Here is a 26,192-nt window from a genome sequence, read left to right on the forward strand (position 1 = left end):
GAAGCCCCTTTTATCATATACTAAATTCCCATAAGTACTGGGTCTACTTCTGGGCTTTCTAGCCTAAACACTGGTCTATTGGTCTCTGAACATGACAGTACTACACTGTGTTAATTACAGAGGCTGAGACAGTATGCTTTCATGTCTTGCAGGACTAGTCCCCTTTTGGCAGTTTTTGTTTTTTCAGTGTTTTCCTGGTTATTTTTGCATGTTTGTTTTCCCCATGAACTTTAGTATTAACTTGTCTAACTTGATTAGAAGCCTGTTGGTGTTTTTATTGGCACTGCTTTCAATTTATAATGCAATTTCACTTTGGGGAAATGGATAGTAAGTCAAACCTATCCTAGAAAAGGGGAGGTCTTTCCAATTTCTTTAAGTTTACTTTGAGCTCTTTCAGTGTGTGTTAAAGTTTTCCTCATGGGCCTCCCTGGTGGCGCAGTGGTTGAGAGTCCGCCTGCCGATGCAGGGGATACGGGTTCGTGCCCCGGTCTGGGAGGATCCCATATGCCGCGGAGCAGCTGGGCCCGTGAGCCATGGCCGCTGGGCCTGCGCATCCGGAGCCTGTGCTCCGCAACGGGAGAGGCCACAACAGTGAGAGGCCCGCATACCGCAAAAAGAAAAAAAAAAAAAAAAAAGTTTTCCTCATGTAGATTTTGCACATATCTTAAGTTTATCCCTAAGTAATTTAAGCTTCTGTGTCATTGTAAAGGGGGGTTTCCCTACCATTATATCCTCTACCTAATTAGTGTTTTGGAATAGAAAGGCAATTGACTTCTGTATATTAATTTCATATTCAACCACCTCATGCAATTCTAGGTTATGCCATTATATCATCTGAAAATAGAAATAGTTTTGCTTTACCAATTATTGTGCTGCTGATTTCTTTATCATGTCTAATCGTCTATGCTAATACCTCTAGGACAATCTTGAGTACTAGTGGAGATGCAGTGGGCATCCTGCCTTGTTCCTGCTCTTAGAGGAAATGCCTTTAGTGTTTCCTGATTTAGACGCTGGTTATAGAACTAAGATGACTAAGGTACATACATATACACACACATAAATGCATACATACATACATATATACATATGAGTACATATATTCACATTTTGAGAATGTATGTGTCACTTTCTCTTTGCTTGCATTAAAAAATAATTTATTTAATTAATTTATTTTTGGCTGCGTTGGGTGTTTGTTGCTGTGCGTGGGCTTTCTCTAGTTGCGGTGAGCGGGGGCTACTCTTTGTTGTGGTGCACAGGCTTCTCATTGCGGTAGCTTCTCTTGTTGCAGAGCACAGGCTCTAGGTGCGCGGGCTTCAGTAGTTGTGGCACATGGGCTCAGTAGTTGTGGCACATGGGCTCAGTAGTTGTGGCTCGCAGGCTCTAGAGTGCAGGCTCAGTAGTTGTGGTGCACGGGCTTAGCTGCTCCGTGGCATGTGGGATACTCCTGGACCAGGGCTCAAACCGGTGTCCCCTGCATTGGCAGGCAGATTCTTAACCACTGCGCCACCAGGGAAACCCTGCTTGTGTTTTTTTTTTTTTTTTTTTTTTTTTGGCGGTACGCGGGCCTCTCACCGCCGCGGCCTCTCCCGTTGGGGAGCACAGGCTCCGGACGCGCAGGCCCAGCGGCCATGGCTCACGGGCCCAGCCGCTCCGCAGCATGCGGGATCCTCCCAGATCGGGGCACGAACCCATGTCTCCTGCATCGGCAGGCAGACTCTCAACCACTGCGCCACCAGGGAAGCCCTCTTGTGTGTTTTTAAAAACAGGTATGGGTGTTGAATTTTGTCAGGATCTTTGTAACTATTCATATTATTTAATTTTTCCCTTAAGTCTACTAGTATTGTATATGATATTAATGGATTTCCTAATATTGAACAAACCTTGCATTCCTAGAATAAATCCCACTTGATCATAGGGAGATTTGGTGTGTCCAGTCACTATTCAGGAGTCTTGGGCCTGGTTCCAGCTTCTGTCCTGCTTCAGTGTATCCTGGGAAGTGGGGTTCCTTTAGCTACCAAGGAAGCAGTGGGCTGCAAGTCCTTGTGTGGGAATGCAGACCAAGTCACAGTTTAGAACTTTTATTTTATTTTATTTTATTATTTTTTTTGGCAGTATGCGGGCCTCTCACTGTTGTGGCCTCTCCCGTTGCGGAGCACAGGCTCTGGACGCGCAGGCTCAGCGGCCACGGCTCACGGGCCCAGCCGCTCCGCAGCATGTGGCATCTTCCCGGACCGGGGCACGAACCCGCGTCCCCTGCATAGGCAGGCGGCCTCTCAACCACTGCGCCACCAGGGAAGCCCTAGAACCTTTAAATATTGATACATATGATGGGTGTGTCTCCATCTGTACTCTTGCGCTAGTCCCTGCAAATGTTAGGTGTGGCCTGTCCAGGAGTGCACATTATAGTGCTAGGACACCCTGAATAATAAACACAATTGTTCATTGTTTAAATGTAATTGAATGATCTACTTGGGGGACACACAGCTTACTCTCTAGCTTGGTCTTTTGATTTGTAAAGCAATTCCTTCTGTTAACTGCTTTCAAATAAGGAACTGCTATTTTCCTTCATAGGAACCAGGACAAAATGTTTGTCCTTTTAACATCAGAATTAATTTATAACCTCCATCTTTTCTTTGCATACATTATATTCTACTTAATGCCTTATTGTATTTAGGACTGTCTATTTCCCCCTTTAAATTTACGGGTAATCATCCTTCTAGTACACATGCTGAAATGACCATAAGACAAATCATAAAAATAACTGTTGCATTCACTAGACTGTCTTTCCCCGGGGCTGAGGAGTTAGGGTCTGATAGAAGGTAGGAGCTGAATAAGATTTGCTAAAGGAATAAATATGTGAATGAATGAGTGAGTGGTACATTCTGAAAACATAATAATCACTGTTATAATGATAAAATTAATGTACACTGAGCACTGAGTACCAAAGGAGTTTTTCAACTACATTATTTAATGCCCACAGCAGTCCTATGTGTGTAGCACCATTATTATTATGCCCCCATTTTCCATACGTAGATACTGAAGTTAAGTAACTTGCCGGAGGTCAAGCAGCTAGTAGGAGACAGTGCCGCTGTTTGAATGCAGGATGCCTGTAAGACACACCAGTTACACTTGCATAATTTGTATCCCTTTTAAGGACACCTGGAAGAACTTTTAGGCAGAAAGGGTTTCACAGACACCACACTGAACAATAATTTGCAGTTGCTTATGACTGGTCCTTAGATTTTCTCACTAGACCAGATGCCCAGTGCACCCAGGGCAAGACCTCCTTCTGTCTTCTGCTGAGTGGGCTCCACCTGTGCTCGAAATGTTGCCAGTGGAGAGCAGGGAGGGTAGCATTTGCCTTTCAAGTAGTTGCTGTATGAAAGAACTGTCAAATACAGATGCTGACAGTGAGCACTCCTGTCCCCCTCCCCTTCTGGTTATGACACTGGAGGGGGCCTGGAGTCCCTGGTACCCCACTGAGCTTGGTCCCCTGGAAGAAGTATACCATTCCCTCTCAGACTTTGTGGCATGTCCCAACTGGCCATGTTGGTAGATTTCTCTAGGACTTTTGCATGTTCCCAAAAATGACATCACCTTCTCGAAAAGTGTCCTTTGGTCATCAGCCTTATGGCTTTTTCTCCCTTCTCGGAGCTTTACTCGATACTTGACCACTTCCTAAGCACAAAATGGATTTATTTTCCTCTGTCTTCCCAGATCTTTAAGGTATGCAGTGAGCGATCTAAATGTGGCTTGAGGCCAATTCCATTTTTTCGTTGTTAACAAAGGATCACATTACAAATTGATCATCACACTTATCTTGATAATCCATGATGCTGGGTTTCTAGGAGCCTCAAAATTAGAAGAAATATGTAGACTAGAAATCCTCCCTTGGGACTATACTGTTAGGTTGACTCATTTGATCTTACTGTTTTTGTAGGTCAAAAATGGTCAAAGATCTCCAATTTCATGTGGCTAAACTTATATCTTGGAAGTCCTTCAGGGGTCTCTGCTTAATGGTACAGGTTGCATACCCAGGTCCAGGCTTCCTTCAGAGCGTAGATGCCTCTGTAAGGGTATCACTTCTCTCCATCCACAATTCTTGCACCAAAGCAGAGGTAGCTGATTAAAATCCTCATGTTCACATGGACACAAGTGAATGTTTCCTTTTTGTTCAACTGTCTTCCTTGGAATTTCATTCCTACTGTGGTTTTAAAATATCTCCACAAATTCTTTGATACCCCTCTCTTTGAACGATGGAGCTTCATCCTTGTGCCCTTGACTGTGGGCTGGACTTGGTGATTTGCTTCTAATAAATAGAATATGGCAGAAGTGATGATGTACCACTTCATAGATTAGGTCGTAAAAGACCTTATGGTTTCCGGCTGGCTGTCTCTTCGGTTAACTGCTCACTCAGAGGAATGTCAGCTGCCATGTGAGGACACTCCAGCCGTCCTAAGGGGAGGCCCCTGTAATGGGGAGCTGAGCCCTCCTGCCTACAGCCAATGAGGAGGTGAGGCCTTCTGCCAACAGCTTGTGAGCCAGCTAGGAAGCAGACCCTCCAGTGCCTTTCAGCCTTCAAACTACTGCAATCTTGGCCACCCAGACAGGCCTAGCTGGTGGTTCTGGCTCAGTCTTTCATGAGGTTGCAGTCAAGGTTCTTTAAGATTCCTTCCCTTGGGCTTCCCTGGTGGCGCAGTGGTTGAGAGTCCACCTGCCGATGCAGGGGACACGGGTTCGTGCCCTGGTCCGGGAAGATCCCACATGCCGCGGAGCGGCTGGGCCCGTGAGCCATGGCCGCTGAGCCTGCGCGTCCGGAGCCTGTGCTCCGCTACGAGAGAGGCCACAACAGTGAGAGGCCCGCGTATGGCAAAAAAAAAAAAAAAGATTCCTTCCCTTACTCAAGACCAGCTGTTGCTCTCCTTCTCTGTGGTAGGCACTGTGCCAGGAACTGGAGAGCTAAACGGGGCATTCTTGTCTTCCAAGAGCTCACAGCTAGTAAGAGAGTCAGTCTCATTAATAATTATTGGACATAAACATGCTAAAATTGAAAGTATGTTAAGAGTGCTTTAGGTTATACTTGCATGGAGCTTTGGGAGATTCAAAGAGAGGCAGGTCTGCTTGATAAGGTGTTTTGAGTAGGTGAACAAAGAAGGGGCCTGAGGAGGCCCTGCATACCGTGGTGAAGGTGACACCGTACAAGAAAAGCAGGCTGACCAGGCCCCTCTTCAGAGACCAGGAGCTGCTCTGAGACTACTCTGTGGGGACCAGGAAATCCCAGACCACCCTGCCTGTACCTCTTCCTGAGCAGTAGTGACCTTTCAAAAAACCAGAATTAATGGTTAGAAGGCAGAGGGCCGGCTAGGAAGAGGGGTGAGGAAATTATCCTTTTTGGAAATGAAGTGTCTTGGAAAAAGTGTGCCCAGGCCTGCGGAGAGTTCAAGGTCATAATGATCATAGCTCCACTGAAGGGAATCTAGCCCTCAGTTAACAGTGTAGCAATAAAGTGCTGTTAACATATAACCAAAGGCGCATCTCAACGCTAGAGTCTCCTGAGAGCAAAACAAACAAACAACACCCAAAGAAATTATGAAGATGTAAAACTTCAACTTCTCCTTGAGCACAAAGCCAAAATTTCTTGGTTCTGGGCTCATTTAAGATGACTTTACCAGGCCCAAGGTGTTACTGGTTGACAGCTTGGATTGAGTCCACATGATGGAAATGCATGGGGGATTTGCTCCTTGTACTCGCTCTTGTAACGGACTGCTACTTTCTCATAGTTAGTGGCTTTCTAAAGTTGAAATAAAGTTTGGAGATTGACTGTATTTGGCAAAACTTGGTAATTGTGCTTATTTTTTTCCCCACAGAAAATAATCCAACAAAGGACCAAAATCACAACCCACCACATGTGAAAAACATCTTCCAAACTCTCCAAAGATCTTTAGGTAAATGAGAACTTATGACCATACTGATGATAAGTATATATAGTGACTCCTGATTCTAGTTTTTGTTTTTGTGCTACAGAGACAAGGAATGTAAAAATTTGCATTCAAGTGGCAAGTCTATCTTTTTTTTAAAAACTCTATGAAAGAGCAAGGCAAACACAACCCCTTAGTAGATTAACTCTGTGTTATCCAGAGTTTTCTGTCTGTGGTTGTTAATTCCTTGACCCTGATTTGACAAGCTGGCACTTCCAAAGTCAAGTAATTATGAGTCATTTTAAGCTGAGAGTTTTCTCTCTTTTTCTAAGACAAGTTGAATAAAAAATAAATTTATTTCTTTTTCCAGAAATGTGAGGCTGTTATCACATACTTCCTAGACAGATTCACCAAACTCACCCCAGAGCTGCAGAATTAGCTGCAGTTTTTCAACCCTGTCTGTTTCTACTAAGCCATTCTGTGGTCCCTCTACCCATAAATGAATATTTCAGTGTATTTAATCTCCTGTATTGCCCTTGCAATTCAAGAAACATTCTTTTTAAAATTGAAGTATAATTGACTTAAAATATTATATTAGTTTCAGGTGTACAACATAGTGGTTCAATATTTTTATACATTACGAAATGATCACCCTAGTAAGTTTAGTTACTATCTGTCACCATACAAAGTTATTACAATATTATTGACTATATTCCCTATGCAGTACATTACATACCCGTGACATATTTATTTCGTGACATATTTATTTTATAACTAGAAGTTTGTTCCTCTTAATCTCCCTCATCTATTTCACTCATCCTCCCACGCCTCCTCCCCTCAGGCAACCACCAATTTGTTCTCTGTATTTATGAGTCTGTTTCTGTTTTGTTATGTTTCTTCATTTGCTTCATTTTTTAGATTCCACATGTAAGTAAAATCATACAGTATTTGTCTTTCTCTCTCTGACTTATTTCACTTAGCCTAATACTCTCTAGGTCCATCCATGTAATCACAAATGGCAAGACTTCATTCTTTTTTATGGCTGAGTAAGACTCCATTGTGTGTGTGTGTGTGTGTGTGTGTATGTGTGTATAAAATATATATATGACATCTTCTTTATCCATTCCTCTATTTTGTTCTTGTTTTTGATTTTGGCCGCACCCCACAGCATGTGGAATCTTAGTTCTCCGACCAGGGACCAAACCTGCACCTCCTGCATTGGAAGCACAGGGTCTTAATCACTGGACCACCAGGGAAGTCCCATTCCTCTATTGATGGACATTTCTGTTGCTTCCATATCTTGGCTATTGTAAATAATGCTGCGGTGAACATAGGGGTGCATATATCTTTTCAAATTAGTGTTGCTGTTTTATTTGGAAAAATATCCAGAAGTGGAATTGCTGTATCATATGATAGTTCCATTTTAAATTTTTTGAGGAATCTCCATACTGTTTCCATAGTGGCTGCACCAATTTACATTTCCACCAACAGTGTTCAAGTGTTCCCTTTTCTCCATATCCCTGCCAACAGTTGTTATCTCTTGTCTTTTTGGTAATAGCCATTCTGACAGATGTGAGGTGATATCATGGTTTTGATTTTCATTTCCCTGATGTTTAGTGCTGTTGAGAATCCTTTCTTGTGTCTGTTGGCCATCTGCCTGTCCTCTTTGGAAAAAATGTTTATCCAGGTCTTCTGCTTATTTTAAAATCAGGTTGTTTGTTTGATATTGAGGTGTATATGTTCTTTGTATATTTTGGATATTAACCCCTTATCAGATATGTTATTTGAAAATGTCTTCTCCCATTCAGTAAGTGGCTTTTTCATTTTGTGGATAGTTTCCTTTGCTGTGCAAAAGCTTTTTTTTTTTTTTTGCAATACGTGGGCCTCCCACTGCTGTGGCCTCTCCCACTGCGGAGCACAGGCTCCGGACACACAGGCTCAGCAGCCATGGCTCATGGGCCCAGCCACTCCGCAGCATGCGGGATCTTCCCAGACCGGGGCACGAACCCGTGTCCCCTGCATTGGCAGGTGGACTCTCAACCACTGCGCCACCAGGAAAGCCCTGCAAAAGCTTTTTAGTTTGATTAGGTCTCATTTGTTTGCTTTTGCTTTTGCTTCCCTTGCCTGAGGAGGCATATAGCTGAGACTGGTGTCAAAGAGCTAACTGCCTATTTTTTCTTCTAGGAGTTTTATGGTTTTAGGTCTTATATTTAAGTCTTTAATCTGTTTTGAGTTTATTTTTGTTCATGGAGTGAGAAAGTAGTCCAGTTTGATTCTTTTGCATGTGTCACTGTCCAGTTTTTCCAACACAATTTATTAAAGAGGCTGTCTTGGGCTTCCCTGGTGGCGCAGTGGTTAAGAATCCGCCTGCCAATGCAGGGGACATGGGTTTGAGCCCCAGTCTGGGAAGATCCCACATGCCGCAGAGCAACTAAGCCCATGCACCACAACTACTGAGCCTGCACTCTAGAGCCCGCGAGCCACAACTACTGAGCCTGCGTGCCACAACTACTGAAACCCGTGCTCTTAGAGCCCATGTTCCACAACAAGAGAAGCCACCGCAAGGAGAAACCCCTGCACCGCAACGAAGAGTAGCCCCCGCTCACCACAACTAGAGAAAGCCTGTGCACAGCAATGAAGACCCAAAGCAGCCAAAAATAAATAAAATAAATGAATTTATTTAAAAAAAGAGGCTGTCTTTTCTCCATTGTATATTTTTGCCTCCTTTGTCATAGATTGACCATAAGTGCATGGGTTTATTTAGGGGTTCTCTGTTCTGTTCCATTTGTCTTTGTGTCTGTTTTTATGCCAGTACTGTAGCTTTGCAGTATAGTTTGAAATGAGGGAGCATGATACTCCAGCTTTGTTCTTCTTTCTCAAGATTGTTTTGGCTGTTCAGGGTCTTTTGTGTTTTCATACAAATTTTATTTTATTTTTTCCTCATTTCATTGATTGATTGATTGATTGAAGTATAGTTGATGTACAATATTGTATTAGTTTCAGGTGTACAGCAAAGTGATACAGTTTTATATATATATATATATATACTTTTTTTTTCTTGGTTCTTTTACATTATAGGTTATTACAAGGTATTGAATATAGTTCCCTGTACTATACAGTAAATCCTTGTTGTTTATCTATTTTACATATAGTGGTGTGTATCTGTTAATCCCATACTCCTAATTTATCCCTCCTCCACCTTTTTCCCCTTTGGTAACCATAAGTTTGTTTTCTATGTCTGTGAGTCTGTTTCTGTTTTGTAAATAAGCTCATTTGTATTGTTTTTTCTATTCCACATCGAAGTGATATAATATAATATTTGTCTTTCTCTGTCTGGCTTACTTCACTCATTATGATAATCTCTAGGTCCATCCATTTGCTGCAAATGGCAATATTTCATTCTTTTTTTCCATACAAATTTTAGAATTATTTGTTCTAGTTCTGTGAAAAATGCCATTGATATTTTGATAGGGATTGCAGTGAATCTGTAGACTGCATGGTATATCTTTCCATTTGTTTATGTTGTCTTCAGTTTCTTTCATCAAAGTCTTGTAGTTGTCCAAGTATAGTCTTTTACCTCCTTGGTAAGATTTGTTTCTAGGTATTTTATTCTTTTTAAAGCATTTGTAAATGGGATTGTTTTTGTAATTCACTTTCTGATAGTTCTTTGTTACTGTACAAAATGCAACAGATTTCTCTATATTAATTTTGTATTCTGCAACTTTATGCATTCATTTATTAATTTTAATAGTTTTGGGGGGGTGTGTGTGTAGGATTTTCTATGTATAGTATCATGTCATCTGCAAACAGTGACAGCTTTACTTCTTCCTTTCCAATTTGAATTCCTCTTATTTCTTTTTCTTGTCTGATTTCTCTGGCTAGGACTTCCAATACTGTGTTGAATAAAAATGGACAGAGTAAGCATCCTTGTCTTGTTCCTGATCTTTGAGGAAATTCTTTCAGCTTTTCACCATGGAGTATTATGTTAACTGTGGGCTTGTCATATATGGCCTTTATTATGTTGAGGTATGTTCCCTCTACACCCACTTTGTTGAGATGTTGAATTTTGTCAAAAGGTATTTCTGCATCTATTGAGAGGATCATATGGTATTTATTCTTCAATTTGTTAATGTGCTGTATCACATTGATTGATTTATGCAGATATTGAACCATTGTTGTATCTCTGGAACAAATCCCACTCGATCATGGTGTATGATCCATTTAATATATTGTTGTATTCAGCTTGCTAATTTTGTTGAGGATTTTCGCATCTATGTTCATCACTGAATTTCCTTTTTTGTGGTGTCTCTATCTGGTTTTCGTATCAGGGTGATACTGGTATCATAGATGGGTTCAGAAGCATTCCTTCCTCTGCAATTTTTTGGCAAAATTTGAGAAGGATAGGATTAGCTCTTCTTTAAATATTTGGTCAAATTCACCTGTGAAGCCATCTGGTCCTGAACTTTTGCTTGTTGGGAGTTTTTTTTTTTTTTTTAATTACTTATTCAATTTTATTACTGGTAACTGTTCTGTTCAGATTTTCTTTTTCTTCCTGATTCAGTCTTGGGAGATTATATGTTTCTAGGAATTTATCCATTTCTTCTAGGTTGTCCATTTTATTGGCATATAATTATTCATAGTAATCTCTTATAATCCTTTGTGTTTCTGTGGTGTCAAGTGTAACTTCTAATTCGTTTCTGATTTTATTTATTTGGGCCCTCTCTTTTTCTCTTGATGAGTCTGGCTAATGGTTTATCGATTTTGTTTATGTTTTCAAAGAATGAGCTCTTAATTTCATTAATCTTTTTTTATTGCTTTTTAAGTCTCTATTTCATTTATTTCTGTTCTGATCTTTATTATTTCTTTTATTCTACTAACTTTGGGTATTTTTTGTTCTTCTTCTAATTCCTTTAGGTGTAAGTTTAGATTGTTTATTTGAGATTTTTCTTGTTTACTGAGGTAGGCTAATGTTGCTATAAACTTCCCTCTTAGAACTGCTTTTGCTGCATCCCATTGATTTTGGATCATTGTGTTTCCATTTTCATTTGTCTCTGGGTATTTTTTGATTTCCTCTTTAATTTCTAAAGTGACTTATTTGTTGTTTATGTGCATGTTGGGTGTATTTTTGGCAATTTTTATGTTTATATTTTTGGCAGTTTTTTTCTTGTAGTTGATTTTTCCTATCATTATGGTCAGAAAAGATGTTTGATATGATTTCAATCTTCTTAAATTTATTGTAACATATATTATGTAATATATATATGATTTTTTTTGGCCATGCTGTGTGGCTTGTGGGATCTTAGTTCCCCGACCAGGGATCAAACCCATGCCCCCTGCAGTGGAAACGCTGAGTCCTAACCACTGGACCACCAGGGAATTCCCTATATATGATTATTTTAAGTTGATGGTCTCTTAAGTTCGAATGCATTCTAATAATCCTGCATTTCCACTCCTGCACCCCCACCATATTTAATGTTGTTAACATCATATTTTATATCTTTTTGTTTTGTGTATCCCTCAACTACTTATCGTGGAGGTAGATGATTTTACTGCTTTTGTCTTTTGGTCCACTACCTTACTGTATATTTGCTTTTACCAATGAGCTTTTTCCTTTTGTAATTTTCATATTTCCAGTTGTGGTCTTTTTTTTTCCACTTAGAGATGTCCTTTTAAATTTTCTTGTAAAGCTGGTTCAGTGGTAACTCTTTTAGCTTTTGCGTGTCTGTAAAACTCTTTATCTCTCCCTCAAATCTGAATGATAGCTTTGTGGGGTAGAGTATTCATGGTTGTAGGTTTTTTCCTTGCACCACTTTGAACATATCATGCCCACTCCCTCTGGTCTGCAAAGTTTCTGCTGAAATGTCAGCTGATAATCTTATGGGAGTTTCCTTGTGCATAGCAAGTTGCTTTTCCCTTGCTGCTTTTAGGATCCTCTCTTGATCTTTATTATTTTTTTTCTTTTTCTTTTTCTTTAAATTTTTATTGGAGTCTTTAAAAAAATATTTATTTAAATTTTATTTTTGGCTGCATCGGGTCTTAGTTGCAGCATGCGGGATCTTCCATTGCGGCGTGTGGGCTCCTCACTGCGCCAGGTGGGCTTCTCTCTAGTTGCAGTGTGCAGGCTCCAGAGTGCATGGGCTCAGTAGTTGCGGTGCACAGGCTCTCTAGTTGTGGCCCATGTGCTCAGTAGTTATGGCGCACGGGCTTAGTTGCCCCATGGCATGTGGGATCTTAGTTCCCCGACCAGGGATCGAACCCACATCCCCTGCATTGGGAGGCAGATTCTTAACCACTGGACCACCAGGTAAGTCCCTGGAGTATAGTCTTTATCTTTAATTTTTGCTATTTTAATTATGTCTCGGTGTAGACCTTTTTGGGTTCATCTTGTTTGGGACTCTGTGCTTTCTGTATCTGGATGTCTGTTTCCTTTCCCAGGTTAGCGAAGTTTCAACTATTATTTCTTCAAATAAGTTCTCTGACCCTTTATTTCACTCTTCTCTTTCTGGGACCTCTGCAATGTGAATGTTAGTATGCTTGATGTTGTCCCAGAGGTCTCTTAAACTATCCTCATTTAAAAAAATTCTTTTTCCTTTTTTATGTTCAGCTTGGGTGATTTCCACTCCTCTGTCTTCCAGTTTGTGGATCCATTCCTGTGTATCACCTAATTTACTGTTGATTCCTTCTAGCGTATTTTTTGTTTCAGTTATTGCATTCTTCAGCTTTGTTTGGTTCTTCTTTATATTTTTAAACTCTTTCTTAAACTTCTTATTGTATTCCTCCATTTTTCTCCTGAGTTTGTTGAGCATCTTTATGATCATTACCTTAAACTCTTTATGAGGTAGGTTGCTTATCTATACTTCAGTTAGTTCTTCTTTGGGGGTTTTGTCTTATTCCTTCATTTGAAACATACTCATTTGTCTCCGTGTTCTACCTAATTCTCTCTGTTTATTTCTAAGTATTGAGTAGGTTAGTTATGTTTCCCCATCTTAGAGATGTGGCCTTGTGTATGAGACTTCCCATGGGGCCCAGCAGCACATTCCTCTCTGGTCACTTGAGCTATGTGCCCAGGTGGGCTCTTTTGTTGTGGCAGGGCTGGCTGCTGTGGATGTGCTGGTAGGTGAAGTTGGCCCCTGACTTGGTTGGCTGCCAGGCCCTGCCTTGTGCCTGCTGGTGTTGGTGGGGCTGGGGCCCGGTGTGGCTGGCTGCACAGCCTGGGGGGGTCCTGGGACTGCTGCCAGCCCGTTGGTGGGCAGGCAGACCCCGGCGCTAACAGACTAGAGGGAGGACTCCAAAATGGTGCTTGCCAGCCCCAGAGTCGTTGTGGTAGGACAAGATCCCCAAAATGGCTGCTGCCAACATCTATGTTCCCAGTTGCCTCCTTCCTCTCTGGGAGCCTCTCCAAGATCAGCAAGTGGGTATGACCAGTGTCCTTTCAAATTATTGCCTCTGTGCTGGGGCTCGGAGTGTGTGAGATTTTGCATGTGTCCTTTAAGAAGAGAGTCTGTTTCCTACAGCTCTTTAGCTCTTCCGTAGGCAACCCCCGCTGGCCTTCAAAGCCAGGCATTCCGGTGACTTGTCCTCCCAGTGCAGGAGCCCGGGCCTGGGGATCCTGATGTGGGGTTTGGACCCCTTGCTCTTTGGGGAGAACCTCTACAGTTGTGATTATCCTCCTGTTTGTGGGTCACCTTGCCTGGGGAGTGGGTACTGGCTATACCCTGTCTCGCTGTGGTTCCTTCTTTATAGCTTTAGTTGTGGGAAGTCTTTTCTACTAGTCTTCAGGTCATTCTCATAGACAGTTGTCCTGGAAACAGTCGTGACTTTGGTGTGACCCTGGGAGGAGATGAGCTCAGGGTCTTCCCACTCTGCCATCTTGGCCACATACCTCAAGAAACATTTTTTTATAGTATTTTGTGGTTTCTGAATTGTTTTCATGAACATTATGTTATCAGTGAGGTAGGTCTTATTATTTCTATTTTATACTAGTTGAGACTGGGGTCGGAGAGGCTCAGCAACTATTTGAAAGGTTCTGGCTGAGCCGTGTAAGGGTGCTCCCTGATTATCAGTGGAAGCATCACTCAGGGAAAATGAGAAATGCACATTCTCAGACCCCACACCCTAGACTTCCTGAATCAGAAACTCTGTGGTGGAGCCCAGCGATCTGTGTTTTAACAAGGCCTCCTGGTGATTCTGAAGCACACTCCAGGGTGAGAACCACAGCCTCAGTCTACCCAGGAATTTGTTAGGTTAAACAAAGAAACGAAAACAAAACACTGATGTCCATTGGGACCTTTCTCCAAAATCCTAACTCCTCACTTTGACTCTAGAGGCAGTTACTTTCATCATGAAAACAGAACTAATCACAGCTGCTGGGTGTTTTTATTTTTATTTTATTTTATTTATTTATTTTTTTTTGTGGTACGTGGGCCTCTCACTGTCGTGGCCTCTCCCGTTGTGGAGCACAGGCTCCGGATGCGCAGACTCAGCGGCCATGGCTCACGGGCCTAGTTGCTCTGCGGCATGTGGGATCTTCCCGGACTGGGGCACGAATCCGCGTCCCCTGCATCGGCAGGCGGACTCTCAACCACTGCGCCACCAGGGAAGCCCAAAGATGCTGCTTTGATGTTGTTTCTACAAGCCAGGGTCATCCATAACATGGGCAGCAGCATCACAGGCCTTGACATTACTGAGCACTGATGCTTTCTACCAAACAGGAGGGATTAAATGCCAAAGGTTAACCTAGTCCTTGATCTTCATCCTTGGATTACTTGAGGCTGGGCCCATTCAGAGTGAGTAGAAACTTGCCATCATGGGAACGTGCTGGTACCAAGTCCAGGACACTCCCTCCATGTAGCTACCCACTAACAGAATTATGCCTGGTTGTCACTTCCTAACTCTAAGAAATTAAATGCTGAATTATTCCAACAGAGCCCTTAAAGTTGCTTGATTCTGCTGCCTCTTGACATAGCATCGATGAAGGTAGGAAGTTGGACATGCCTCAGTTTTCTCCCCATAACCCAAGAAGGCCCTTGGCCAGTATGTCCCGCCTGCATCACTAGGCTCCCCTCAGCAGCTCTCCACATCTGATTCCTATCATTGTACCTCTGTGCCCCATTTCCCTGATTCCTTTATCTTTTTTGGGTCACATTACAAATGGGGTAACAGAAGCTCTGAGTCCCCAGTGTCAGCTGAGGACTCCTTCCTTTGAGATCTAGCTAAGATTGCCTTGTACAGTATTCCCAAGCCCACATGTAGTGGCATTCCAAATCTACCCTCAAGGTTTCTACAAGTCCCTAAAGGGTTGAAAAAGCTTGGGATCATCTTGGCATCATGTTTGCCTTATGTCTTGAAATTCCCCCAAACCTATACACCCGAGGCAGATAATGTATATGGCAGAATTACCTGGAGCTGGGGGGCGGGAGGAGGGATGAGGGACAGCAGAGAAGAGGTTTGTATCACTGCCCTGTGAAAGCTTCAGACTGAATACTTGACTCCATTTTTTTTTTATTGAAGTATAGTTGATTTACAATATTGTGTTAGTTTCTGGTATACAGTAAAGTGATTCAGAATATACCTATACATACACACACACACACACACACACACACACACACACACACACACATGTATATTCTTTTTCAGATTCTTTTTCATTATGGTTTATTACAGGATATTGAATATAGTTCCCTGTGCTATACAGTAGCACCTTGTTGTTTATCTGTTTTATATATGGTAGTTTGTATCTACTAATTCCAAACTCTTGATTTTTCCCTTCCCCCATTTCCCCTTTGGTAACCATAAATGTGTTTTCTATGTGAGTCTGTTTCTGTTTTGTAAATAAGTTCATTTGCATCGTTTTTTTAGATTCCATGTATAAGCGATATCATATGATATTTGTCTTTGTCTGACCTACTTCACTTAGTATGACAGTCTCTAGGTCCATCTGTGTTGCTGCAAATGGCATTATTTCACTCTTTTTTATGGCTGTTGACTCCATTTTTCTTTTTTTAGATTTATTTATGGCTGTGTTGGGTAATTCCATTTTTCTTAAAAGCCATTGTAACGGGACTTTTCACCTCCTGTAGTGGCCCCGTCTCCCCCTCCATCTTCACTCTCCTCTATTCCTCTCCTCACCTCCTCCAAACTGGTTGCTTTGCTGTTTGCCGGCTCATACCCTCAGCGTCTCACCTCCACCATCAAAGGTTATGAATATCCTTTCCTAAACACAGCCAGTTTATTCCCCAAGAGGACTTGTGGAACCAGCAGCTAAGATGCTAAGGTTTTCATTCTGGCTCCAAGCAGAACCAACCGGTTGTCCCTACAAAGGCATACAGGGTCGTCGCTCTGTTTACTTGGCCGTGTGTCTTCTCATTTAGATGTTCCAAGCAGGAGTATGCCACGCGCACAGCTTCTGCACTTTCTGCAGAGGGACATCAGCATCGCCGCTGTCTCGGTGGCAGGAATCCTCACGGCCACAGTGTTGCTGCTGCTGGCGTTGGTCACGTACATCAGGAAGAAACAGCCGTTGTGAGTAGCTCTTAGCGCCCGCCTTCCTTCCAAGAACTCACAGGTTTTTGTACCAACGTTGCCCCAGAATTTCCTCTGACTCTGGATTGAGGAGGACAGTGGGGACCTCTGAGCCTGGTTGTGCGTCAGCATCAGCTGACGTGCTTCCTAGACGTGCGGATCACCCAGGCCATTGGTTTTCAGACACTGCCTTGTGGTTGTGATGCGCAGCTGGGTTCGGGGTTTCCTGGTTTGGGCCATCCTTGCCTCTGAAGGCCACCGTAGGTGAGGCCATACCTCTTCCCATACTGAGGGCCGCTGAAAGAGGAGGTGGTACAGTCTCTGGCTGGAAGATTGGAAAACAGGAATATGGATGTCGAAAAGAAAGGCAAAGTATAGCTCCAAGTGTGTGGGGCAGGATGAGGCTGTGGAGGAGAGGAGAGGAGGCCGATGTTTAGCTCGTTCACACTGCTACAGCCACGCCGATGGTTAGAATATTGAAAGATGCCTCTGTTGGTTGGTGAACAGCCCCTTCCCAGGACCTCCCCAGACTTCCCAGTCTTCCCCGTGACCCAGCAAGTGAAGGGTTAATGGCTGGTGCGGAGGGGCGGAGGGGTGCGGTGAGAGGGCCTCCAGGGCCCTGCTCCAGCAGTGGCCATTTTCAGTAGTCAGTGTATGTCTGTACCACTTGTTAAGTACTTCAACTCTCCCCCTGGTGAGAGGGCTCAAGCACAGTGGCTCTAACCAGGAGCAGGCACTAGAAAGCAAAGGGTTTACAAGATTATGCATTTGCAGTAATTGCACCTCGAAATTATGTGCCTTGGTTTGTATCCCTTGGGACCCACGTTCCTGATCACGGGGAAAAGCAGCTCTCCAAGGCCCCTCACGTCCTGCCCAGCACTGTGTTGGGTCCTCAGCCTGTCCACAGAGAAAGGGGGCCGTGGTGTGTGATGAGAGGTGGAGTGTCCACCCCCCCAGCCCATCCCCGCCAAACTCTGCAGATTTAAATTTCCCCACAAGAGTTGTATTGCTTTCCCTAAAAGTGTCCTTGGAAATGCCAGGCTCCCGGGACAGGTAACCCATTCTGGCCAGCCACCATCGCCTCCCACCCAGCTTTCTGGGAGAGCAGGGAGAGAGAAGTGGGTCCCCTGAAGCAAAAGGGGAACCCTGAATATGGCAGAAGTTAGAGAAGATTTAAAGACCTCTTGGAAATAAGTTTGACCCGCTTCACAGTTCTGACTGGGGCTTATCCATTGGATCCACCATTTCCCTTCCGTGTCTCTCAGAGGTATCAAAAGTGGTGAAGGGGAATTCCCTGGCGGTCCAGTGGTTAGGACTCCGCACTCTCACTGCGCAGGGCCCGGGTTCGACCCCTGGTCAGGGAACTAAGATCCTGCAAGCTGTGTGGTGCAGTGGGGCGGGGTGAAGTGGTGAAGACTGGTTCCATCCCACAGAGACGAATCAAAGCTGTGGAGAACCTACATTAGTTACGAGAATGTGGCGGGAAAGGATTTTCCCAGAGACTCTGTGGTGCCCCGAGGCAAAATGAATTTCACACATGACAAGCCTTCCTGATGGGAAGTACATAGAGTCCTCACCCCTCAGAAACATCAGCCTCTATTTCCTCCCACGGAGTAGCCGGTAGGAATTGCTACACATTTAGTTGTGCAGTACAGTTCCTCTGTGTTTTGTTTTAGATCTCCTCCAGCAAACATGGCCTACAATATTTTTATAATGAATGGAAAGACTTGGTGGCAAAAGTCTCAAGAAAAGAAGACCAGAAAACATGCCGGAAAACAGGAACAGTTGAAGTTACATTCCAGTGTCTAAGCCAGGTGATGGGGCCAGCCAACCAGCACCCAAAGCTGTGATGCGAGGCGATTCTCCATCCGGACTCCATGGAGAGGCAGTTGGATTTCTGGCTGTGAGGTGCACCCTGCAAATGTTTACCTTTTCCTCTCAACTTTGAATGGATGAAGAAAATTTTGACCACAGAATGCTCATAATGGTAATGGCATTAATGACTAGTACAGGAGACTTAGCACATTTCCCCAAAGACTGACTTGACACACAATGGATTCATTTATTAAAGCAGTGCTTTGTTTTCTCAGCCATTCATTGAACAGATATGAATTGAACCCCCAATATACAGACAATATCAAAATACATGAGGCAACCAAAGATACTCGAATCAGCAGGCATGGCCCTCGCAGGTTTCTGAGGACATGGCAGGCAGCTGGCTGAGGCCCTTTGGTAGTCGGTTTATGCCTCTCTGTCCCCATGGCTAAAGGGGCCAAGGGTCTGAGGGCTGGGGTCCAGAGGAGAAAGGGGAGAAGGGGGGTACTCATGTTGGTGTTGCAGGCCCAAGAGAGTAGCCATTGCAGCTCAGGCAACTCTCGCCCCTACCCTGGAAGGCAGGGTCCAGAGAGAAGGACGCTGCCCCGCCCCCCGGGAGGGAGGGTCCTGAGGCTGGGGGAGGATGTGTTCCACCACACATGCGGCCACAGTGGCCCCTCAGGTCCACGTGCTCCAGGTCTGATTCATGCCTTCTCGCCTCGACCTGAAGAGGATGCACACTCTCTTGTGGTGCCAGTCAGGGGATGCAGAAGGGGCAGTGGGGGAGCCCAGCCACGAGCACGCTGGCGGGGGCGTCTCAGCTGCACTAGGAAGGGCGAGGATGAGAGCGAGATCTGAGGTCAGAGATTCAAAGAAGAGGTGTGGCCTAAGCAAAGGGTCCGAATCAAGGGGTGGGGGGACCTGGCCGAAGACACCCGTGAGGGGCATGGCCTGAGGGCCCAAGTGAGGGCTTGACTTGAAGGGGTTCTGGGTGGGGCGTGTTAGCCGGGGAGGGAACGGGGCTCTAGGGAGGAGGTGGCCTCGCGAGGGCCGAGGGCACACCGTGCTGGACCTGCCAACAACGGGTGGACTGGAGCGCAGATGGAGAACCCGGGAGGGGTGCGTCAGGGAGGGCATGGTCCAGGGACCAGGGGCGTGGCCGGGACGTAAGGGCATGGCTGGTGTCCACCCCTCCCTGAGGGAGAATGTCCTCTGGCACAAGGATGTTGTTGGGGGCTCTTGCTCTTGTTATAGGAAACATCTACAGTTTCCCCAGGGGTAGACATCTTGCAGGCCAAGATGCCCGCCCAGGCTCGTACTCCCCCTGGCTGGAGAGGACCCAGGCCTCCTGCTATCTGCCAGCCTCCACACTCCTTTCCTGGGTCTCAACAAGTCTCTTGGGTCACCTTCCCGGCTTCAGCCTGGGACCCATCCTCCACCTTAATAAGCTACACTTACTGAGACCCTGTTATGTGTGTAAACTCTCGATCCATATTTTTCATTGAAGTATAGTTAATTTACAATGTTATGTTAATTTCTGCTGTACAGCAAAGTGATTCAGTTATACATATATATATATTTTAATATTCTTTTCCAGTATGGTTTATCATAGGATATTGAATATAGTTCTCTGTGCTCTACAGTAGAACCTTGTTGTTTATCCATTCTATATATAAAAGCTTACATCTGCTAACCCCAGCCTCCCATTGCATCCCTCCCCCAACCCCCTCCCCCTTGGCAACCACCAGACTGTTCTCTATGTCCGTAATTCTGTTTCTGTTTCATGGATATGTTCAATTGTGTCATATTTTAGATTCCACATATAAGTGATATCATATGGTATTTGTCTTTCTCTTTCTGACTTACTTCACTTAGTATGATAATCTCTAGGTCCATCCATGTTGCAGCAAATGGCATTATTTTGTTCTTTTTTATGGCTCAGCAGTATTCCATTGTATATATGTACCACATCTTCTTTATCCATTCATCTGTCTATGGACATTTAGATTATTTCCATGTCTTGGCTATTGTGAATAGTGCTGCTATGAACATAGGGGTACATGTATCATTTTGAATGGTAATTTTGTCTGGTTATATGCTCAGGAGTGGGATTACTAGATCATATGGTAATTCTATTTTTAGTTTTCTGAGGAACCTCCATGCTGTTTTCCATAGTGGCTACACCAACTTACATTCCCACCAACAGTGTAGGAGGGTTCCCTTTTCTCCATACCCATTCCAGCATTTGTTATTTGTAGACTTTTTCATGATGGCCATTCTGACTGGTGTGAGGTGGTACCTCATTATAGTTTTGATTTGCATTTCTCTAATAATCAGCAATGTTGAGCATCTTTTCATGTGCCTATTGGCCACCTGTATTTCTTCTTTGGAGAAATGTCTGTTTAGGTCTTCTGCCTATTTTTTTTTTTTTTTCGGTATGCGGGCCTCTCACTGTTGTGGCCTCTCCCGTTGCGGAGCACAGGCTCCGGACGCGCAGGCTCAGCAGCCATGGCCCACGGGCCCAGCCGCTTCGCGGCATGTGGGATCTTCCCAGACCGGGGCACGAACCTGCGTCCCCAGCATTGGCAGGCGGACTCTCAACCACTGCGCCACCAGGGAAGCCCCTTCTGCCTATTTTTTGATTGGGTTGTTTGTTTTTGTTGTTGTTGAGTTGTATGAGCTGCTTATATATTTTGGAAATTAAGCCCTTGTCGGTCACATCATTTGCAAATATTTTCTCCCATTCTGTAGGTTGTCTTTTCATTGTGTTTTTGGCTTCCTTTGCTGTGCAAAAGCTTGTAAATTTGATTAGGTCCTAATAGGTCCTGTTTATTTTGTTTTTATTTCTATTGCTTTTGGAGACTGACCTAAGAAAACATTGGTACGATTTACGTCAGAGAATGTTTTGCCTAGCATTTCTAAAAAGCTAGTCTACCCCCAAATCCCACTTGTGACACCTCTTTCAGAAATCTGTCTTATCCCAGCCCTGCCTTGGGCTTCCTCTCCACAGAGAGGCATTATAATGTAACTGGATGAACCTTGGGCCACTCTTGGGAGACCTCAACTCATCTCCCCTCTGTGGGCCTCAGTTTCCTCTTCTACAAGATGGGCAGCCTAAGGTTTGCCTTGCCTACATTGCAGAGTTGTAAAGGGCAAGTAACAGAGTCAACCTGAAAGGACTTGCATAAAATGCCCTGTCACGGGGTAATAATGACTACATCTCTGTGGATCAGACACTAGGCCCAGCACTTTACATATATTAACCAATTTACAGAGAGTAAATCATTTCCGCCTTTGTTTTTAGGGATGGAAGATGTTTCTTCAGGAAAAAGAAAGAAAGAAAAGAAAGACTGAATTCAATGTAGTTCAGTGCCCACTGTATGTGCCACACCCCCACCTCTATATTGCCCCTCCCCCCTCTTCCCATTGGTAAACATTAGTTTGTTCTCTATATCTTTTGAACTGAAATTTTAATAGCTGCTCTATCTCCCTTTGAGTTAACATAGCTCTAGCTTGGACATAGTCTGAGTACATTTGAATGGTGGCCCCTAAAAAGATATGTCCACATCCAAATCCCTAGACCCTGTTACCTTCTTTGGAAAAAGGGTCTTTACAGATGTTATTAAGGATATTAAAATGAGGTAATCTGGATCACCTGGGTGGGTCCTAAATCCAAGGACAAGTGTCATAAGAGACAGAAGAGGAATAGACACGCAGAGAAGACAGAGGTAGAGATTGGAGTCATGTGGGCACAGCTGAGGAAGCCAAGGATTGCTGACAGCCCCCAGAAGCTGGAAGAGGTAAAGTATTTTTCCCCTAGAGCCTCCAGACCTCCTGGGGCCCTGATAACACCTTGATTTCAGACGTGCGGCCTCCAGAATGTGATGGTAAATTTTTGTTGTTTTAAACCACCCAGTTGGTGGTAACTTATTGTGGCAGTCCTAGGAAACAAATACATGGCCATATGAACTGTCTCTGACACTTGAGCCTTGAGGGCACGTAGGATTCGGCTGGAGGGGCGCTGGAGATTGAGGAGGTGAAGAGTGGGGGATTGTGTTTAGGGCATCAAGGGAAGTGCACAGTGGTGGGGCAGACCCTGTGGTTTGTGGCTGGCAGGTTTGCAGTTTCCTGGGGACAGCTGGTGGGGAGCCCTGGGCCCGTCGTATGCTGGTCTGGGCAGTATCACTCGGCAGCCCCCCAGAAGCCCTCACCACCAGGGAGGGAGGGACCATGGAAGGAGGTGAGGGGAAGGCACTTCCTGAGAGCCTTCTGTCAAAACCCCCTGCCAGCCAGGCCTAGCGCCCAGGGGGTGGGGTTGGGGGTGGAGAGGAGAAGAATTGGGTGGGAGGGGGTGAGAGAATAAGGTGCTGGAGGGGGAAGGGGTGGAATAAGGTGGAGGGCAGGGATGAGAGAGGAAGGGGGGGCTGACACGATGTGTTGGGAAAGAGGAGGGCTCAGGAGGAATAAAGCAGGTGGGTGGGGAAGGGAGGAAAAATAAAGAGGGGGGTGGGTGGGGGAGGAAAAAGCAATAAGGGGGTGTAGGAGGGAGAGTAGAGAAATGGGGTGATGGAGGGGGAAGACTGGGATGGAGGAGGGGGTGGGAGCAAGGAGGGGGAAGGAATAAAGAAGGAGGGGGGGCTTCCCTGGTGGCGCAGTGGTTGAGAGTCCGCCTGCCGATGCAGGGGACACGGGTTCGTGCCCCGGTCCGGGAAGATCCCACATGCCGTGGAGCGACTGGGCCCGTGAGCCATGGCCGCTGAGCCTGCGCGTCCGGAGCCTGTGCTCCGCAACGGGAGAGGCCACAACAGTGAGAGGCCCCCGTACCGCAAAAAAAAAAAAAAAAGAAAAAGAAAAAGAAAAAGAAGGAGGGGACTGGGAAAGAAGCGCGGGGAGACAGCGAGTGTGGCAGAGGGCTGGGGGAGGGGCTCTCCCTAGTCGGCATCGGCAGCAGCAGCAGCAGTGTTATTTACTGAGCACTGGTCCCCACTCAGGCCAGCGCTTAGTGGGCACCTCCCTGTCCCAGACACAGTGCCCTGGGGGCAAATACATCCCGACTCACACGCCCTCCCAGAGCTCTGCTGGGAGATAGCAGGGCCCTGCCCTTGGCCTCTGTGATCTGATCTACCCCCTTCAGTCATGGGGTGGGCATGATCATTCCCCTTTCATAGACAAGGAAACTGAGGCTAGAGAGGGGAAGAGCAAAGGTTCTGTGAAAGCAGGGCCCTGGTTACCCCAGGGGGGCAGCTGCCCCATGGGTCTCCGAGTGCCTGGCCAGCCATTTCCACCTGAGATCCATCTGCTCCAGACTTCACCGCTACAGCATTTCCCAGGCATGCTCCCCAGGGAAGCTGGGCCCAGCTGGACCCCAATACTTGTCTGAGCCTCAGTTTCCTCATCTTGGCAATGGGGGTAAGAATTTACCTCCTTTGCGGGGCTGTTGGGTGGTTCATTCAGCAAACATTTTTTGAGCTCTTGCTGTGTGCCAGGCACTGTGCTGGGCTGGGTGCTGGGGATGCCGAGGAGAGCACGTGGATCAGCTTCCCGACAGCAGGCTGCTGGTGTCCTCCTGAGCTTGGAAGGAGGTGTGGCTGTCAGGGCTCGGGTATACAGCAGGCACACCATAAATACCAGGTTCTTCCTTGAGTTCCTGACAGGTTGTACGCCTGTCCTCATTCCATCCTCATCCAGACCTCTCAGGACCCCAGACCTGAGAGGCAGCCCACCCTCCCACTGGCCTCCTACCCCTACCTCAGCTTCCATTTGAGAAACAAGTTGGGGTCATGTGCCTCTAGCCTCCACCAGCGGCCTCCCCAGCCCCATGGGCCCACTGGGAGCCTGCCCTGAGTGGGTCTCTCCCTCTTTCTCTATCAAAGAGGTAGCTTCCTTTGTGTTCCCAGTTTGCTCAGGGCTTCCACCTCCAGCTCAGTGGTTGGTCCAGCCAGCCTGGCCCTGGCGTGGTGAAGGGTGGCCACCACACAGCACAGGAGATTTCAGGGCTGAGCCTTGTGGAGGCTCTGGGCTCCCTTTGAGCCAGCAGACCTCAGGCTCTGCCACTGACTAGCTGTGAAATCTCAAGCTTCAGTTTCCTCTTGGCCTCAGTTTCTGTATCTGTAAAACGGGGCTAACCTGCTTCATGTGGCTGTTGTGAGCATTAAATGCACATTAGCTGGAGTGCTCAATATAAGTGAATAAATAAATCTTGGCTGTTATGATTGTTCTGCACAACTGTGGCTTTTTACCTGTCCAGCATCCTTCCAGCCATAGCCTCCAACTTCCCTTTGGGTTCTTCTCCCCGGTCTCAGTGTGGTGTGGATGGGCTTTGTGACTGGGTCCTAGGCCACTCTCACATCCAATCCACTGGTTTCAGGGACTTGGTAAGGGATGGACATGTGATCCACTCAGCCAATGAGCTGTGATGGAGCTTTTGCTGGGAATACTGAGAAATAGATGTTTTCTCCCGAGTGGGATTTGAAGCTGTGTTGTTACCTTGGACCCCGGGGAGAAAAGTTATCTGAGAATAAAGTCAACAGATAGAGGAGGTAACAACCCTGAGGCCATCATTTGAGCCTTGAGTAAGTTGTTCCTGAAGCCCATCCCTGAGCTTTTCATCCATCATGCTATATTTGTTAAACTCCATTGTGTGCCAACCGCCACTCTAGTTGCTGGGGATGCAGCCAGGAACAAGACAATCCCCACCTCACAGAGGTCCAGTCTTGCCCCAGGGCCTTTGTACCTGCCGACCCCTCTGCTTGAAATGCTGTTCCCCCAATATCTCCATGGCTCCCTCCTGTACCTCCTTCAAGTCTCGACTCACAGGTTATCCCCTCAGTGAGGCCTGCCCTGACCCCTCTGTTCAAATTCACACACCTATGAACCTCTTCTACACTTTCCTGATTTATTTCACTCAGACTTGGAGCCGCCTGATATACTCTATAGAATACTTGATTATTTTGTTACTTCTCTGTCTCCCCCACTAGAATGTCAGCTCCACAAGAGAAGGGATTTTCATCTGTGTTGTTGACAGCAGCTCCATAGTGCCTAGAACAGAGTGTGGCATAGAGTAGGTACTCAGTGTTGAATAAATGGGGAGCCCCCAAAGGCCTATCTGAAGAGATGACATTGTCATGGCGGTTTGGGTGTTTAAGAAGAGCAGTCCGTTTGGTGACCCTCAGAGGAGGGCACAGCATATGGCTGCTATAGCAAATTGACTCTCTTCTGACTTAAGCCAGGTTGGATTAATTTTCTTTTTTTTGTGGTGGGGGGTGTGTGTGTCACTTTCTACCCTTAGAATCCTAAATTGCTCTTGGAAGGATGCTGTACTCAAGAGCTAGCCCTGGAGGGCGCAAGGAAATCCTGTTCCTGCCCTTGGACGTGCAGTCAGTAGCACACTATGGAAATCGGGGAAATGGAGAGATGATGGTGGTGGTGATGATGATGATGATGGCGATAATGGAGCATCTGCTTTTTTTTTTTTTTTTTTTTTTTTTTTGCGGCACGCGGGCTTCTCACTGTTGTGGCCTCTCCCGTTGCGGCGCACAGGCTCCAGACGCGCAGGCTCAGCGGCCATGGCTCACGGGCGCAGCCGCTCTGCGGCATGTGGGATCCTCCCAGACTGGGGCACGAACCCGTGTCCCCTGCATCGGCAGGCGGACTCTCAACCACTTGCGCCACCAGGGAAGCCCGGAGCATCTGCTTTAATGCTCATGAGGTGGGTACCATTGTCATCCTCATTTCCTGAATGAGGAAACTAAGGCACAGAGAGGTCAAGTAACTTGCTCAAGGTCCCTCAGCTCTAAGTGGAAGAACCAGACAAGAACAGCAAGGAGATAAATGTCACGTTGTCTGACCACCCAGAGGAAAGGCAGGTGCTGCATGGTTGAAGACACCCAGGTGGGAGGGAATTCAGTAGGGGCCCTGGGGGCATCACTGTGCTGA

At 45.6% G+C, this 26,192-nt stretch overlaps 1 long non-coding RNA gene across 1 annotated transcript in view; it reads left to right on the forward strand.

Annotated features, from left to right (window-relative positions):
* LOC309815308 overlaps positions 1 to 25,876 on the forward strand; it is a 37,706-nt gene extending 11,830 nt beyond the window's left edge. Inside the window, exons 2-3 of the long non-coding RNA XR_014295840.1 lie at positions 5,868 to 5,945; positions 25,546 to 25,876. This is a non-coding gene — a long non-coding RNA (uncharacterized lncRNA). The remainder of the gene's footprint in view (positions 1 to 5,867; positions 5,946 to 25,545) is intronic.
* The last annotated feature ends 316 nt before the right edge of the window (positions 25,877 to 26,192 follow it).

The sequence above is a fragment of the Mesoplodon mirus genome, assembly GCF_964341445.2.
Source record: "Mesoplodon mirus genome assembly, chromosome: 14".
NCBI lineage: Eukaryota > Metazoa > Chordata > Mammalia > Artiodactyla > Ziphiidae > Mesoplodon > Mesoplodon mirus.